Source organism: Equus quagga, chromosome 3 (genome assembly GCF_021613505.1).
Source record: "Equus quagga isolate Etosha38 chromosome 3, UCLA_HA_Equagga_1.0, whole genome shotgun sequence".
Classification (NCBI taxonomy): Eukaryota; Metazoa; Chordata; class Mammalia; order Perissodactyla; family Equidae; genus Equus; species Equus quagga.
In genome coordinates this window covers 36350774-36367321 of record NC_060269.1, presented here as the reverse complement: position 1 = coordinate 36367321, position 16548 = coordinate 36350774, and the positions used below count along the sequence as shown (strand labels likewise).

Sequence of the window (16548 nt, the reverse complement as noted above, 5' to 3'; positions counted from 1 at the left end):
ATTAACATATCTGTGGGCACTATAAAAAGTGATCCAGCAGATCTGAAAAAGAATAAAAGAGATACTCTAGAAATAAAAAATACATTTATTTAAGTTTAAGAACTCAATTGATGTGTTTATGAGCAGATTAAACAAAGCTGAAGAAAAAATTAAGAACTGGAAGATGGAACAGAAAAACTATCTACAATGCAGTACTAAACAATAAAGAAATACGGGGAAAATAAAAGGAAAGTTGGGAGAGATTGAGGATGGAGTTAACATGTCTAACATATTTTCTACCAAAGTCCCAGAAGGAGAGGAGAGAGAGAATAAGGCAGAGACAATGTTTGGGAAGATAATGACTAAAAATATTCCAGAAATGATAATAGCCTCAATCCACAGATTTAAGAAGCCTAATACTTCCCCATCAGAAGAAATGTCACATTATGGTAAAGCACCACAACATAAAAGACAAACAGATGGTATTAAAAGAAGTCAGGGAAGGGCCAGCCTGATGGCACAGCAAAGTTCCCACGTTCCACTTGGGCAGCCTGGGGTTCGCTGGTTCAGATCCTAGGTGCAGACCTATGCATAACTTAGCAAGCCATGCTGTGGTAGGCGTCCCCCATATAAAATAGAGGAAGATGGGCATAGATGAGCATGGACTAGCTCAGGGCCAGTCTTCTTTGGCAAAAAGAGGAGCATTGGTAGTAGATGTTAGCTGGGCTAATCTTCCTCAAAAAAAAAAAAAAAAGAGGAAGTCAGAGAAAAAAAGACTTTTTTCAATAGAGCTCCAGACTGACGTGGTTTTTCAATAGCTTCAGTGAAACCAAAAGACAGTGAAGTGATACTTTCAATGGGCTGAAAACAAGTGACTGTCAATCTAGAATTCTATATCCAGAGAATATATATTTTTTTTAAAAGGGAGAAATAATGGCATTTTTCTTAAAAATAAAAATTAAGAAAGTTTTCCACTAGCAGATCTCAACTAATAAAATTGTAGAGGATATTCTTCAGGTATAAGGAAGTGATTCCAAGTGGAAAATCTGAGATACAACAAAGAATAAACAGCAAAGAAATTAGCAAGTGTTTGAGTCAATCTAATTGAATTTTCACTGTATAAAACCAATAATCGTAATAGTGTGTCATGGAGTATAAAAAAGATAGGATTAAAATGCCTAGCAAAATAATATAAATCAAGATGAAAGTAAATGTAATTAAAGCTTTTTAAGATTTGTATAATCTAGGAGAGAGGAAAAGGTATTGTTTGACTTTAGACTTTGATGTGTTAATTATTCATATTATAGTTTCTAGGGAAAACACTAAAAGAAAGGAAACATACATGCAACTTTCAAGAGGTAAAAAGGAATATTGGAATAGTAAAAAATGATCATTCCTAAAAAGGCAAGAAAAGAGAGAAAAGATGGGACAATTTGAAATGTTAGTAATTACATTAGATCTAAATGTACTACATGTTGCAGTTAAAGGACAAAAAATTTTAGACTACATTTTTAAAATTCCAACTCTATATTACTTGTAAGAAATGCAACATAGAAAAAACAGAAGGTTGAAAATAAAAGCATGGGTAAAGACATATCAGAAAACACTAATCAAAACACAGTTGGTATATTTTCATCCATTGTCTTCCCAAATATTGCCTCTGCCTCATTCTCTCTCTCCTTTCCTTCTAAGAGCTCTGATATCAAAACAAATATATGATGTAGAAAGAAACAAAAAAGTAGAAATATAGGGAAGATTTGAGCAAAATGCACAAAAAACGGGGGATTTCTCTTTTTATCTATATGCATCTGTATTGCTTTAAATTTTAAAATAAGCATATTTTATCCTTAGAATTTGATTTTCGTTTAATTAAAAGAGCTGTCACCAACTACTCTAGCACTTGTTGTTCAAGCAAAGTTTTAGCTCCTCCCCATAATGCCACACATAGGACATGTTCTGATTCACACTTTACAGGTGCAGGAGCAGTCTGTAAGACCCCCTATGCCAAACATAAAGGATACCCACCCTCATCAGTGACAGCTGTGGCAAAGCCTTGAGGCTCACAGGAATTTGGGAGCAACTCTAAGGTCTGTAGCTTTGGACTGGACTTACTGAAGTAAGACCTACAACCAGACAAACCTCATGACTGCTTGTTGACATCCCCAGAAATTTCTGTAAGTCTTTGAGAAAAGGAACTCAAGGAAAGGAACTCCCTGGTTTGAGCAAATGCATGTAAGGATTCAACACAATTTGGCTAAATATGTTAATGAAATAACATCTGTGTTCACCAGCTAGACGTGCCTTCACCAACTTACCTAGAATGTATTTGGAGAAATCCCAAATTATAAAACTTAGAACTATGGAATGAAAATGTAGGTCAGTAGGCTTGAGCAATTAAGGTGAAATGTCTTTGATTTAGTTTTGTAATTAGGATAAAATGTTTGTGATAATTAATGCATTTTAAGTTTTTATTCCTTAAAACACGTTCTCCTCATATGCTTTCATCTCCAAGCTGGAGCAATGGAGCTCATCTCTGAAAAGCAAAAGCACAAGTGAGGACCATGTAGGCAGAGCGAGGAGCAGGAACTCCAGGAGGGAGGCAAGAAATGACATAGGACATTGACAATAATACATAGTTTCAAGTCCTTACAACACATGGCAGAAGAGGACTAGAAAGAGTAGAGCTACAAATGGAAATGACAGCCCAGTGCAGTAGTTGTTAAACTAGACTTTGCTAAGCCATTAGGACTTTGTCATAAGAGAACCACTGCAGAAAGTGAGACTGATCTCCACTCCCCATTTCAACCAGAGGAATGGTCCATCTACATGGGATTTCATTTAAAGAAAGCTTGTGTTGCTTTTTAAAATGGTTGTTTTAAATTTTAAAACCACTTGTAAAAAGTAAATAGGTCTAGGGGCTGCCCCCGTGGCTGAGTGGTTAAGTTCGCGTGCTCTGCTGCAGGTGGCCCAGTGTTTTGTTGGTTCGAATCCTGGGCACGGACATGGCACTGCTCATCAGGCCACGCTGAGGCGGCGTCCCACATGCCACAACTAGAAGGACCCACAACAAAGAATATACAACTATGTACTGGGGAGCTTTGGGGAAAAAAAGGAGAAAAATAAAATCTTTAAAAAAAAAAAACTAAATAGGTCTAGATAATTTTTAAATTGCCCCATTAACTGTGGAACCTAAATAAAATTGCACTGAACTCTCAGCATCCCCATTTTTTTGTATGTTAGACAATGTAAGACCCCATGACCATGATCTCAGAAAAATGTTTTTGTCTATGCACTAGAGCCCTTGCAAGTACTTTACATGCATAATTGCAGCCAATACTCACAATAGCCTTTGGATCAGTACCATTTTCATACTCACTTTAAAGATAAGAAACTCAGCTTTAGAGTGTTTTCAAAATTACCTAAAGTAAAAAGTTAGTATTGTCAGCATGAGAAATAGACTCCAGTTTTTCTGTTTTCAAAGCCCACGTTCTTAACAAAGTTACAATACCTGAAAGTAATTAATAGTTGGTTTGTCACATTTAAAGCATACATAAGAATTCTATTATGTGTTCTGTCATTTATACCAAGTCATGAACATAAATCTCACTGAAAGAACGGCAACATTATAGGGTCAAAAACAAAATCGGGGCTAAACAAATACAAATAAAAATCCTCACCAAAATTCCAGGTGGCTTACTAGTACTACTAGGTTGGGGTTTGGTTTTTTTTAAAGATTACTATGTCATTATATATGTAAGTATTTTTCCTTCAAATTAAGGGTTTTTTTCTTTTTACACTTTCCAAACACTTAAAGAAACCAACAATCTGAAAAAGTGGCCAAAAAATGGAAGAAAGAAAACTGAAAAGAACACCAAATGAAAACCCAGCAGGAAACTTGAACACTGTGTTGTATTGTCTTCAGAGAGAAAAGGGAGGGTCTTGCAAAATGCTAATATGGGGACAACTTTCTGACTCATCCCTTTATCCCCCACAGCACCTGGCACATTGCTTTGCATATGTACATAATCAATATTTAAATGAATGGATGGATGCACATGAAGCTCAGAGTTCCAAAATGCTATATTTCAATTCTCCCCCTCAAATCTAACACCATCCACTCGCTATATTTTTTGAAACCTGATCACATTGAAATCAAAAACAGGATTTGGGCCTATTAAGGGTGCACATTGCTTAATATTTTGAGCTTTAATTTAATTGATAGCACATCTTTATGTGAACATGTTTTTTGGAGTCACCATGTTATTTGCTCATAATGCTGTTCCAGTTGTCTATATTTTTGTTACATAACAAACTACCCAGAACTTGGCGGTGTAAAACATTATACCTTTTTCTCTTATGGTTCTGTAGGTTGACTGATTTTAACATGGGGTTTCTTATGTGGTTGCAGTCCAGTGGCCACTAGAGCTAGAGTCAGTTGAAGCCTTGACTCCAAGGCTGGACATTTGCAGCTGGAGACCCAAGATGGCTCATTCTCATGGCTGGCCATTGACAATGGCTACCAACTGGGATTCAGCTGGGGCTGTCAACTGGAGCTCCTACACATGGCTTCTACGTGTGTCTTGGACTTTTTACAGTAAGGCAGATTGATTCTGAGAGGAAACATCCCAAACGATCAACAAAGATATGAAACTTCTTATAATCTATGCTCAGAGGCTATCGAGCATCACTCCTGCCCCATTTTATTGGTCACACTATTCACTAAGGCCAGCCCAGTCTCAAGAAGATGGAAATTTCCATCTTTTGACATGAAGAGCAGCATATGTGTGCAGAGAAGGAAGGAACCAGTATTGGCCATCATTGGAGACTACCACAAATGTCTAAGACTCACAGAATTTTTCAAAGATTAGATGTGAACTGCTACATCTTGGAGTTGTGTTGTATTAAAACTCATCAGAAGTCCTTCTGGCATAACTTTGAACTTAATATTTGCATGGTGGAAAACATATTTGGGCTGTACACAAGCTTTTCCAAAACACACAAAATTTCAAACCAACTCCATTCATTGAAATAATTTGATGAACTATAGGACAGTTTCTATGGCTAATAAAATTTCAAAGGAGTATATTTCAGTTACTTCTAAGAAAACACATGAAATAATACCATGATTATCTCCTAGTACTAAATCCTATTTCTTCTGATTGACAACCTTATATATTGTGAAAGTAAAATATGGTCTTACCATTTCTCTTGGAGCTTAGTAGAAAAAAGTAAAGAATGGCCTGCTTTGCCCTGCTAAAAACTCAATAATTAACAAGAAAAACAGGGCTGACAGTTTTTATTGCCCACAATTTATCAGGACTATTTGATTTGCAGATTAATTTAATCTTCATAAAACCTAAAAAAGGTAGATATAATTGACTCCATTTTGCAAATAAAGAAACTGAAGTTCTTTGAGGGTTAGAAACTTTTCCAAGTTAATGGAAAGAATAGTATTAGGGTCCCCAATATTTTTTTCTTACACTATCTTATCTCATGAGGCAAAGTAAGTGTGTGTGTGGCTGTGTGTGTGGGTGTCTATAGAGAGAGAAGATAGGGAGCTTATAAATATTATATATTACAAACTCTCCACAAAGAGGGATGTAGTTCAGCAACAATATATACCAACATAAAGGAGGAAAAAGCAATTTGGAATGGAAAATGTATTTATATTCCACTGGTTCAACAGATATATGAAAAGTGAAAAGAAATATCTATATTCATACAGAAGTCCTGGAAGAATTGCTTCATCCTCAGTGAGTTGAGGAATGGAGTAATTCAAATTGGTCGGGAAAGACATGAAACACATTTCTTTACAGGCACATCTTGATGATTTGGTCATTCTAGACTTCTATCAAATATACTAAAAGAATATTATAGGTAATATTGTTTTATATTATTTGCCTTTATGACTAAACCTTGATCTAAACTGGTAAAATAAATAACTCAGTAGATAAATCTGAAGTAGGATTTGCGCAGTATTTTTAGTTGAGCAAGGTTTGGAGCAATACTCTCACCTTTCTGGAAAGAGAAGGATTAAATAAATTTAGAGCTTTCAACAAAAGCCTAAAAGCAAAGAAGACCAAAACATTGAATCATAGTCTGAAAGATAGATGTATTGTGTTACTTAAATATTAGTCCAGATGCACTCTTGAATGTGAAGCATTAAAATTTAAGTTGTTTATCTCTCAGACAGATTTAATTTAATATCATGCAAGGCAAATAGACCTTTACTTATTCTGGTAACGTAGTGCTGAATCAACTGTAGCCACTGCCTGCTGAAAGAGAAAAAAAGAAAAGAAAAAATGTAACAGCAATCATTTGTACATGTCTGAAGAACAAAGATTTTAAATGTTCATGAAACAGTTCTTTAATTTCTTGCAATTGTAACCTAAAAACATGCAGGTCTCTAGAATAGGTGATGATGGCTAACATAGTGACCAAGTTTCAATAATCCTATTTTGTTTTGTGTAATCTCTCTCAGTAGCAATGTTGTTTTTAGTAAATATTCTCTTTTTTTAATAGTAGGATTGTTTTTCCCCATATCTAATCCGTGGCCACATCTGCAACGCGTGACAAAAAATAAGGACTCAGTAGATATCTTGGGAATGAATTGAATGTATCCTTTTCTGTACTAAAGAGTGACCCGTATGAAACCATGTCCAAGGCTTCCTACCAATTTCTGGATGAGTTGTGAATTGTACGTATACATATATCAACATTTATACAAGTACTTTGGCTGTTTTGACTTACTGGATCAATCAAACCCCTCAAAACAAACTGGCTTATTTACCAACAATTCAGTCTTATAGGTGATTTTGGTATTGCTATTTCCCTTAACAGCTTGCACAGATATCGCATCTTACTGCAACTCTTTATAAGCTTTTTCCTGGAAAGTTGGTTTATAGATAAAATCACAAAGGGTGAAGAAGAATACGTCCTCTCTCTTCCTATGTTGAAAACTCATACAGTTCTATTTGATTGTCATGTCTTATGAGCACCCAGGGCTTTGAGAAACAGGTCTTGTCTTTCACATAAATCTCTTATCTTGCTCTGTGTTCAAGGCTCAGGTCTGCAGCAAAGGCTGATGTCTAATGCACAGTGTCACAATCTCTAAAACTGGAGTCATTTAAAGGTTCACCCACGCCCTCTATGAGATAAGAGATGGGCAGTGTTAAATTCGTAGATAACCATTAAGGGAGTAACCCCCAAACACTGTGTTTCCAAGCAACCTCTATTAAAGTAGGGTGGCATTTGTTCTACTTGAGCTAGTCCACCTAATCAAATGTCCTGCCCCTAATAGTAATCAACAAACAGGTATTTCAGAGGAAGAGATCTAACTTTCCTTTTTTTTAACTTATTAAAAAATAATATAGCATAGGAAAAAGCACTACATGGAAAAGACTCTCAATCCTAATTCCCGTGGACAATAAGTCCCTATTCAGAAGCATTAGATAACCTTTCCCTTATATCTCTACTGACCAGGCTACAAGTGCCTAGTGGTGATCATAAAATTTTCCAGCACCTTTGAAAACCCAGACACAATAATTGCCTCAATAAATCTCACTCAGGTCATACAGCCAGCTCTCCAAGGACATTTCTTTCCCTTTTTTTAATCCACTTTTGCTTTCTAAAAGATATTCTGGACTACAAGATGTGGCTTCTCAGGCTAACAGGGTGTCAATCCGTTCTTCTGCATGGTTCATGCCTTCTTCACATGTGAACCCAAACATTCACAACGTTTTGGTAAAGGGGATGGGTTGATTCCATAAGCCCTTGTTCAGATTCTGTCAGTGAATACTAGTGACAGTGAACATTCCATAATCTCAAAGGAAGTTGCAGATACTCTTTGGTTTTGGCCTTGTGACTCTACTAAAGAGTTCTAGGGTAGTGGAGATTGAAGTTCTCTAAAGTTGAAGAGCAACATATTGATAGAATGGACTATTTGCCAATTTCACATATTGAACATGCATTTGAGATTTCTACTCAAAATGCTTTCCTTTTATAATCTGCCTGACAGATATAAGAAGCTTCATAATGACAGTCTTACCCATCCCAGCATAATATTGTATACAGGGTATCTACTCAGTAAGTTTTTTTTAATTGAGTTAAATTGTGTGGGCATTAACAATATCCTACTGGGAGCCCAAACAATGAAGCACCAATTAAACCATCTAATGGTAAAACCAAGCAATATTTAGCACATTCTGTTTTCAAAAGCCAGAATAATCTCCTGAATGTATTTCATTAAACTTTACCATTGATGGATTTTTCAAAAGTATTAGTAAACTAACAGAAAAAGTACTAGTCATACGGTTTATGTGAAATCGATATGTGTATGTATTTATTTTATTCATTAGCAGGAGATGTTTTAACAGAAAAAACTTAGGGACACTGAACAGGATTCAAATTCCCCCTTCTTCACTGACTAGAATAGTTCCTACTGTTTATTGAAATGACAATACCTTGCATCAGGATTATGGATTAAATGAGAAAATGTGGAAAGTCTCTAGTAAAATGCCTAGCACATAGTAGATCTCAGTAAACGTTTATTGACCTCTGCTTAACCAAATGTGAAGACAGAAGAGATATTAGACAGAGATTCCTCTTCCCACCCAGATGACAAGACCAAGCCCTTAGAGAGCTTGCCTAGTTTTACAAACCAAATTTGCACCATGTGGGAATTTCCAAAAGTATTTTCACTGTAGATTAAGATATAGGTGGGCATAAACCCCATCCATTCATCCTGAAGAAATATCTTTAGATTTACATCACTCTGAGAAAACATATTAAAATTTCATATTTCTTTCTGAAGTCTTATTCTTACCGAGTTAGTGAACTTGTCATCTATATATAAAGAAGACTCAGTTTGAAGGAGAATGAAAAATGGTTCTCTTCTGTAATCAGGGACTCACCTCTGTATTCTCCCTAGTAACATCAGCCATCGTGACTCTGGCTCCCTAGCAACCATGTCTTTCTACATCAGACAGCTTTATTTGAAACAATCCTCACTGGAAACAGGAAAGAAGAAAAGAGTCCACATAAAAATAAAAATAAAACATGAAATATCCATGAGAATAAGTACAATTAATGCTTCCTTGGGATGCCAAACAATTTTCTTTGTATAATTTTAATAAAAAACTAAAATTAAAAGGGCATAGATTTGTTAGAGAACTGAATATATTTGTATTTCATCAGGTAAGTACCTTGTTCCAAATGTTATGCTAAAATAGTAATACAAGACGGGGAAATTCTGTTCAAACTAGAAAGTTCTAAAAAGCAACATACCAAATGTTTCATGAGAGCTTTGTGTTACTAAACACAATTTTGATGCAACAGTCTGTACTTTGAGTCTTTCTGCCCTGAAGCCTCTGGGCAAGCTAATTTCTATATTGAGTTGATTTTCAGTGCCAAAGGTCTGACAGAACATGGGAAAGTTTAAGCAAACAGTTCACTATATTTGAAATGGATTTACTACTGTCATCAGGAACACTGTGTTCCTCACGGCCTCATTTTATGGCTCATGCACCTGATGGGGTAGTTCCTGACAAACTCATTCTTCGTCAGTGCTCACTATCTGCCTAAGCCTTTCTCACAAACCCTTTGTCCAACGTCCACTTGGCTCCTCACTTCAACTCCAGTATTTTCTCAGCCAAAAGCGGTGATTACAAATAGCCAATCTTCATTTTCTGATTGCCAACAGAGTGACTTATGTTCACATCCACACGAAGAAGATACAAAAAAAAAATTGTACTTTATAAAAATGATTGATATTCTAAACCAGGAAATATTTCATATGGATATTAAGCAAATAATATCACCCAAGAAGAAATTATATAATTTGCCTTAAAATTTTATTCTGCACAGAGAGTTATGGTATCTTAGGGAAAATATTTTAAAAAATAAAAGCTTCAATAATAAGAATGTGTTTACAAAAGTATAGTGTCTTAAACTCTTAAAACTATTTTAATATGTCTTGCATAGGGTTACCTTGAAAAGCTGTGAGACAAATGCTATAGACAATGAAACTAAGACAGATTTGTTCAATGTTGCAGAGTAAATTAGTGATAGAACATAACTAGAACCAAGTCAGATGAGTCTCATCTTAATTTATGTTCTTTCTCTCCTTTCAGGCCAATGCCTATTGTGCTTGCTCCCAACTCATAGAAAAACAAGGGACTGTGCTAATTTAAATATCTGGCTTTGTGGCTCTACTTGGAAGGGAAAGAGAATGACATAACCATAAGACATACGCCACCAACCAAGATATTTAAATGGGGACACAATTTAAACAACTCTTAGTTACTCAATACTTCTTAATCCCCAGGCACTTTTCTAGGTATTTGGAAAACAAAACAAAGAGAAGAGACATCAATCTCTGCCCTCGTGGGGCTTACATTCTGGGAGGAGGAGACAGACAATAAATTATAAACATAATATATACCTGACTTATATAGAACATTAGATCATGATAAACCCAAGAGGATAAAAATAGGGCAGGGTAGGGAGTTTAGGAATGCCAGAGTGTGGATGGGGGTGGGGGTGCAGTTATTACAGGGTAGTCGGAACATAGAACCATGGATAGCCCACAGCCCCTCCTCTCAAGAAAGTAGAAGAATCTAGTGAGGGAAATAGGACCAGAGCAGGAAGGACTGACAATAGGCTGGATATTAACAAGTAATATACCATAATGAACATTTTTAATACTAACTAGATAAACTATGTCTAGACACAAGAAGTCCAAGGTGACCTACCATATAAAACCCAGTTTATATCTGCCACAACCTGTGGGGTTATATCCATGCTGGGCTGACCTATGAGATCTTAGTCTACGTTTGCTTCTCTGTTCAGGCTGAACAGTTTCCCAGATTTCCTTATACTCCACATCATGTCTTGCCCCCACCCTCAAGACCCATTCTGAATGCAAGAAATTCCCTCTTTAAGGTATGTTCTGTAGTTAGGACCTGCCAAGTTCTGAACCAGGTTCAACTTGATTCTGAATAAACTGCTATCTCTCCTCTCCATTACTGCTGGACTCATCAACCATGTGCTCCTCAGTTGAGGGGCTTTAACTGCACTTGTTCTCCATCCAAGGCTCTTTTACCCCCAAATCACACTCGTTCCAAGAGGCATAGGATACTTTAGCAGCTTAGTGCCTTTCTCTCTCTCTCCACTGTTCCTCCAGGATATCCCACACTCTGTCTTATCTAGAATATTGCTTCCTTCCTCCTTTGGTCTTTTTTCCTTCCTCCAGCCAACCTGTAGACTCTATTTCCCATAATAATTTACAAATTTCTGTTTTCCAGATTTATCCAAATCAATCAGCACCACTAAATGCTTCTACTAATAGTATTTGAAATATGATAGTTCTTGGATACAAACTGCTTCCTGGTAGGAATTATTTCTCCATAATAAGAATGCTCTCCTTGCCAAGTTAAAGTAGAAGGTCGACTTCCAAGGTAGCCAGCTAATTTAGCTCAAAATTCAGCTTCTGGAAAGTTAAAATGAAAACAACCAGAGGACCTAATATAGATTAAACTTCTATCCTTTGATTGTGCAGTCACTATCAAGAAAGGCGGAGCCTGACTGGGTAATTTACCATAGATGAAAAGAGAAATTTAACTGGAAAAAAATAATCCCACTGGGCCAGCCCCGTGGCATAGTGGTTAGATTCGCATGCTCTGCTTTGGTGGCTCGTGGTTTGCCAGTTCGGATCCCAGGCATGGACCTACACACAGCTTATCAAGCTATGCTGTGCCAGGTGTCCCGCATATAAAGTAAAGGAAGAAGGGCACAGATGTTGGCTCAGGGCCAGTCTTCCTCAGCAAAAAGAGGAGGATTGGCAATGGATGTTAGCTGAGAACTAACCTTCCTCAAAAAAAAAAAGAAAAGAAATCCCACAAATGGAAAAAAAATACACTAAACTGTTACATATACAATGTTACATATACAATTCTTGAAAGGTTTGGTTTTGAATATATGAAGAGCAAGCAGATATATTTAGACAAGGACTCTTTTTACAAAAGGAATCAGAAAAAGAAAGAACAAATATTCAAAAAGCTTATTATAGTATGCATTTTTCTAAACATCAAAAGTAACAAATAACATTTTAAACATGATAGAATTTATTCTTTAAAGAGAAAAATAAATGTAGATGCTGCTTTATATTTTATATTTATCATATGTGTTATATTTAGATGTTATATATGATGAATATTTTTATTTTAATAATTTTTTTCTAAAATTGTTTTTTTGTAAAATAGCATGTGCCCATGATAGAAAATTTAGGAGATGCAAAAAGTCATATATTATGTGTTACATACATAAAATTGTTGTTTGGCAGCCAAACGTGCAAGTCTGTGCCCCAGGGCAGAATTTATGCCACTCTATAGTAGCCCGACTTTTTGGTTACGTTTTGCTCTTAAACATGACAGAATTTATATTCCAATGATAATAAGCAATAATAAAATTAAACTGAAATTAAGAAGGAAAGAGGTATATAAGGCAAACTACACAGTATATCGGGAAGAGGTTCTGCCCTGGCAGTCATCACTCCAAGGCTCCAGGGCTGGTTCTGCCATTAACTAGCTGTATGATGTGGAACCTTTGGGAAAATCACTTGATATCTCTTAGTCAAAGTTCCATCAAATATTAAATGAGGTTTTTGGAGATTTCCAACTTCCTTCCAATTCTGAAGTGATATGAATTTCCAGATGGTTTGCATCGGATTAAAGAACTATGAGTTATAAATTGTTAAATTATTTTACCCATGTCTCTTTGTTTCAAAAGCCCTGACCATTTCTATTATGTCAGTTTGAAGCAGATCATCATATAAGTTGAAATACTGCTATAAAGTACAAATATATTAATTTGTATTACTCAAAAACATGTATCTGAGATTCAGATATTTTAATCAAGAACTTGAAATAAAAGCCAGTCCTTCTGGAAAAAGCAAAATAGTAATAATACTTTTAACTATAAAAATTCAACTTTTACATCTTACAAATTATCTATACAACGTACCTTACAAATAATAGCTTTTTGTCTTAATTATCTGAAAAGAAAATGAAATATCTTGTGAGTTCTTTCTTCTTTTTATTTTTTCCCATGTCTTAAGAAATTTTTGAGAGAAAACTAATTGAATTATTTTCTTGCTTGGGGGCAGAAATAGGTACAAAACTATCTAACTGTAGCTCCTATAGCTAGGTTGGGGGAGTTTAAGCAGAACGAATTTAATCATCCATATTTACTGAATGTTTTCAGGATGGAAGCTGAGTTCTTTGAATTAAGTAATCATACTGAATTATAAGAGCAGCCACAAAATATAAACTGGATTTTTTTTCAAGAACATAGGGAATGTTTTTCCCTATACCCACCAGTTCTCAAAATGTTACATATAAAAGATCTATCAAAGATAATGCATCAATAAGATTAGAGATCATTCTTCTAGTCCTCATAATTCATTTCACTTGCAGGATGTCTCCAGAAACCAACCCAACCCAGCACACTCTTACTTTGAAAGCCAAATCAAAGAAATTCTGGAACTATTCTAAATTGGATAGTCAGAAAGGAATTCCTTCATATTGGGTACTTTTAGCTACTTCTAGGCAATAAAAATAGCTAGCTCAAGAATCTCTTATGGAATTTGTTCATAGCTTATTTCATCATTTATTCACAAACATTTTATGGGTATCCTCTATGGAGACAATGTTTTAGCTCCTGAGGTTAAAGATCCTTTTCCTCATGACTTTAAGAAGCTCACGTTCTAAGATGGAGAGACAGACAATAGACGATACATACTATAAACAAGTAAATCATATAGTGTGCCAGAGATGATAAGTGCTGTGAAAAAAGAAAAAATAGAACAAGGTAAGAGAGATAGGGTAGACCAGGATGGGGTGATTTGAAGTGGGGTGGGGATTGGACCAAGGTTTTTGAACTAAGTAACTGGAAGAATGGTGTTGCCATCAAATGATATTAAGAAGGTGGAGGGAAGAGCAGGTTTCAAGAGGGGAGGGTCATGGGGCATATGGTTGAAGTTTGGAGATGAGGAGTTAAGTTTCAGACATGCCGAGATTGAGACGTCTATTAGAAATGAACATCTCATAATACATTTCATTTTATGTTATATTAAGATGGAGCAACAGAATGATTTTTGTCACACTCATTCAGAGGTTGATGGGAAAATTAGGAACTTCTAAAGAAAAAGAAAGATATAGATGTCCTAATGAACCATTAGCCTTCTAATGAAAAGCATCTATAAATATCTTAAGTTTTGATAAGAATGAAGTTAAAATCTTTCTGTCTAGTCTTGACATGTCCACATAAGAATAGTTCTACCAGGTTTTACTTCCATAAATGTAATAAACTTCATAGCAAACAGACACTTGGGTCCTAAAGGAGAGAGAAGTAAACTATAAACCACATGGAGAGGTTTCACAAAGGGAAGAAATGAACATCCTTGGGGGATGTGGATATCTAACACAAGCTACTTTTCCTTCTCGGCTTGCACAAATTCCCACTGCCAGAGACCCAGATTCTGAAAGAAAGAGTGCTATAGCTAAGGAATGTCAGCAGTGGACATTCCCTCCTGCTGCAGAAACAAATGGCATTGAAGTCAGGAGCAGGTTGATTAAAGTACCTCATAAGAATTTCTGATTTTATGAAACCCAGATAATATCTAGAAAAAAATGGCTATATAATCTTTTTAGAACTAAATGTTTTTAATTTACATAACAAAATTGACTATATATTGACAAAAAAAAATGATCTGCCAGTAAACTGAGTTAAAAACTTTTAAGAAGTGAAGGAGTACATGAATGCTTCTCCCACTGAATACACTACAGTGTAGCTCAAGGATATCTCCCTCTGTGTCACTTTCAGAACTTCCCAACTCAGATCTCCCTCATCTCTATCTCAGTCTTAGCCCCAAACCAAGTATCTGAAGATCACACAATACAAAAAATCCTTTCATATCATCTCTGGATTTTATGCTTCTAAAGTACTAGATCCATATTAAGCAGTTTCTAAAATCACAATAGGTTGGAAAGTATATATACACACACAAACACACATATATAAACACATTATATATATACATACTATGTACATATGTACACTAAATATATATGTACACACACATATATTCCTTAGTATCTTTTCAGTTCCTTAGCATCCTTATCTAGATGCCTTAGCGGAGACTCAGCAAATGTTGCTAATTTATGGATTCTTCCTAAATTTGTCTGAAATTCAACTACTGAGACAAGCTTTGGGAGAATTTATCTCCATTTCACTTTTCTCCATAGGAATATGACCAAAATGTTGAGGGTAATGGAAGACATTAATTTTAAAGTATTTTAAAAATTATTTCTAAGTCTGTTCTTCAATAACCATAAATGAATTTTTAAAGGATAAAAAAATGTAATTAGAAACGAAAATTCCATTTGCTTCATATCTATAGCAGAACTGAATTAGATTACTTGGATTTGGTCAAGATTTCTGCTTGATTAACATTTTATGATTCATTTAAAACATCATATAAATTGCAGAGCATCGTTGAGCCAAGCTGGATTTGATCTGTTAGCATTTTATTATATCTGACAAACCATAATTTGGTTTGTTTTCATTCCTGTAGTGTTTAACTAATATAAAAAAATTACATGTAAACTATGATTAAAAACTTGTTATCAAAAGAGTTATCATCATGTTGCTTTAAGCCTGTTTATCGGAGTATAATACTGTTTCCTAGCTTTTAGGGAAAAGAGGCAACTATCTTAGTTAATTACCATTTCATTGCTAGTACCCCAGAGCAAGCACAGTTAAGTGTTCAATGTTCCAAAGTAATTGGCAAGGACTTAGAAGAACCAGGACATATAAATTTGCACTAACAACTTAAGCTAATTGGCAAAATGGAAATAAATACAAGAATTTAGTGATTATCCGGCACTGAAATGAAAAGAGCCACTGACAGAAGTTCAACTACACCTGTGATGGTTAGAAGACACTTTAATTGGGATTTAATCACCATGTACACATACTTGAGAGGGAAATATCTATATCAACAAATGACAACTCTTTATATCTTCACTTTCTCTAAAATATACACTGGTAATGTAGAGAAATCTCTTTGTGAACACCGAAAAAAATGCCTCAAACATTATTTGTCATGCAGATTGGAAAAACCGTCACTGTTGCATTGACAAAGCCCCAAAATGCAGCACATTGCCTGAGTGATGTCCATTATAGGGAGATGCTTCTGCCTGTGTGATAACCAAATGTATACATACAAACCGAAGGGCGAAACACCATAGATCCCTGGCACTACTCTAAATATTATCACAAATTATTATTATTGTGTTTTTAGCTTGGTTGTCTGAAGTCATTAAATAGAGCATGTCCTCTCCAGAACACAGTGTTGGGGGAATTTTTTCTTCCTTGAAAAGTTCAAGGACAGCAAATCATTAAAAAAACGTTGCTGGTTGGAACCTTCAGGTGGAGTCCAGTAATAAATGGAAACATATGCTCTGCAGTGAGGGAAGAACAGTGCAGTGAGGCAATAGGTGTTTACAGGGT

The 16548-nt window shown here is 35.5% G+C and overlaps 1 long non-coding RNA gene across 2 annotated transcripts in view; it reads right to left on the bottom strand.

Annotated features, from left to right (window-relative positions):
* Window positions 1-6122: 6122 nt before the first annotated feature.
* LOC124237445 (uncharacterized) overlaps window positions 6123-16548 on the bottom strand; it is a 192824-nt gene continuing 182398 nt past the window's right edge. Inside the window, exons 2-3 of one of the 2 annotated variants that reach the window (XR_006888005.1) lie at window positions 8892-8987; window positions 6123-6254 (exon numbers count right to left, since the gene is read on the bottom strand). This is a non-coding gene — a long non-coding RNA (uncharacterized LOC124237445). The remainder of the gene's footprint in view (window positions 6255-8891; window positions 8988-16548) is intronic. The other variant, XR_006888006.1, reaches the window with a different exon arrangement.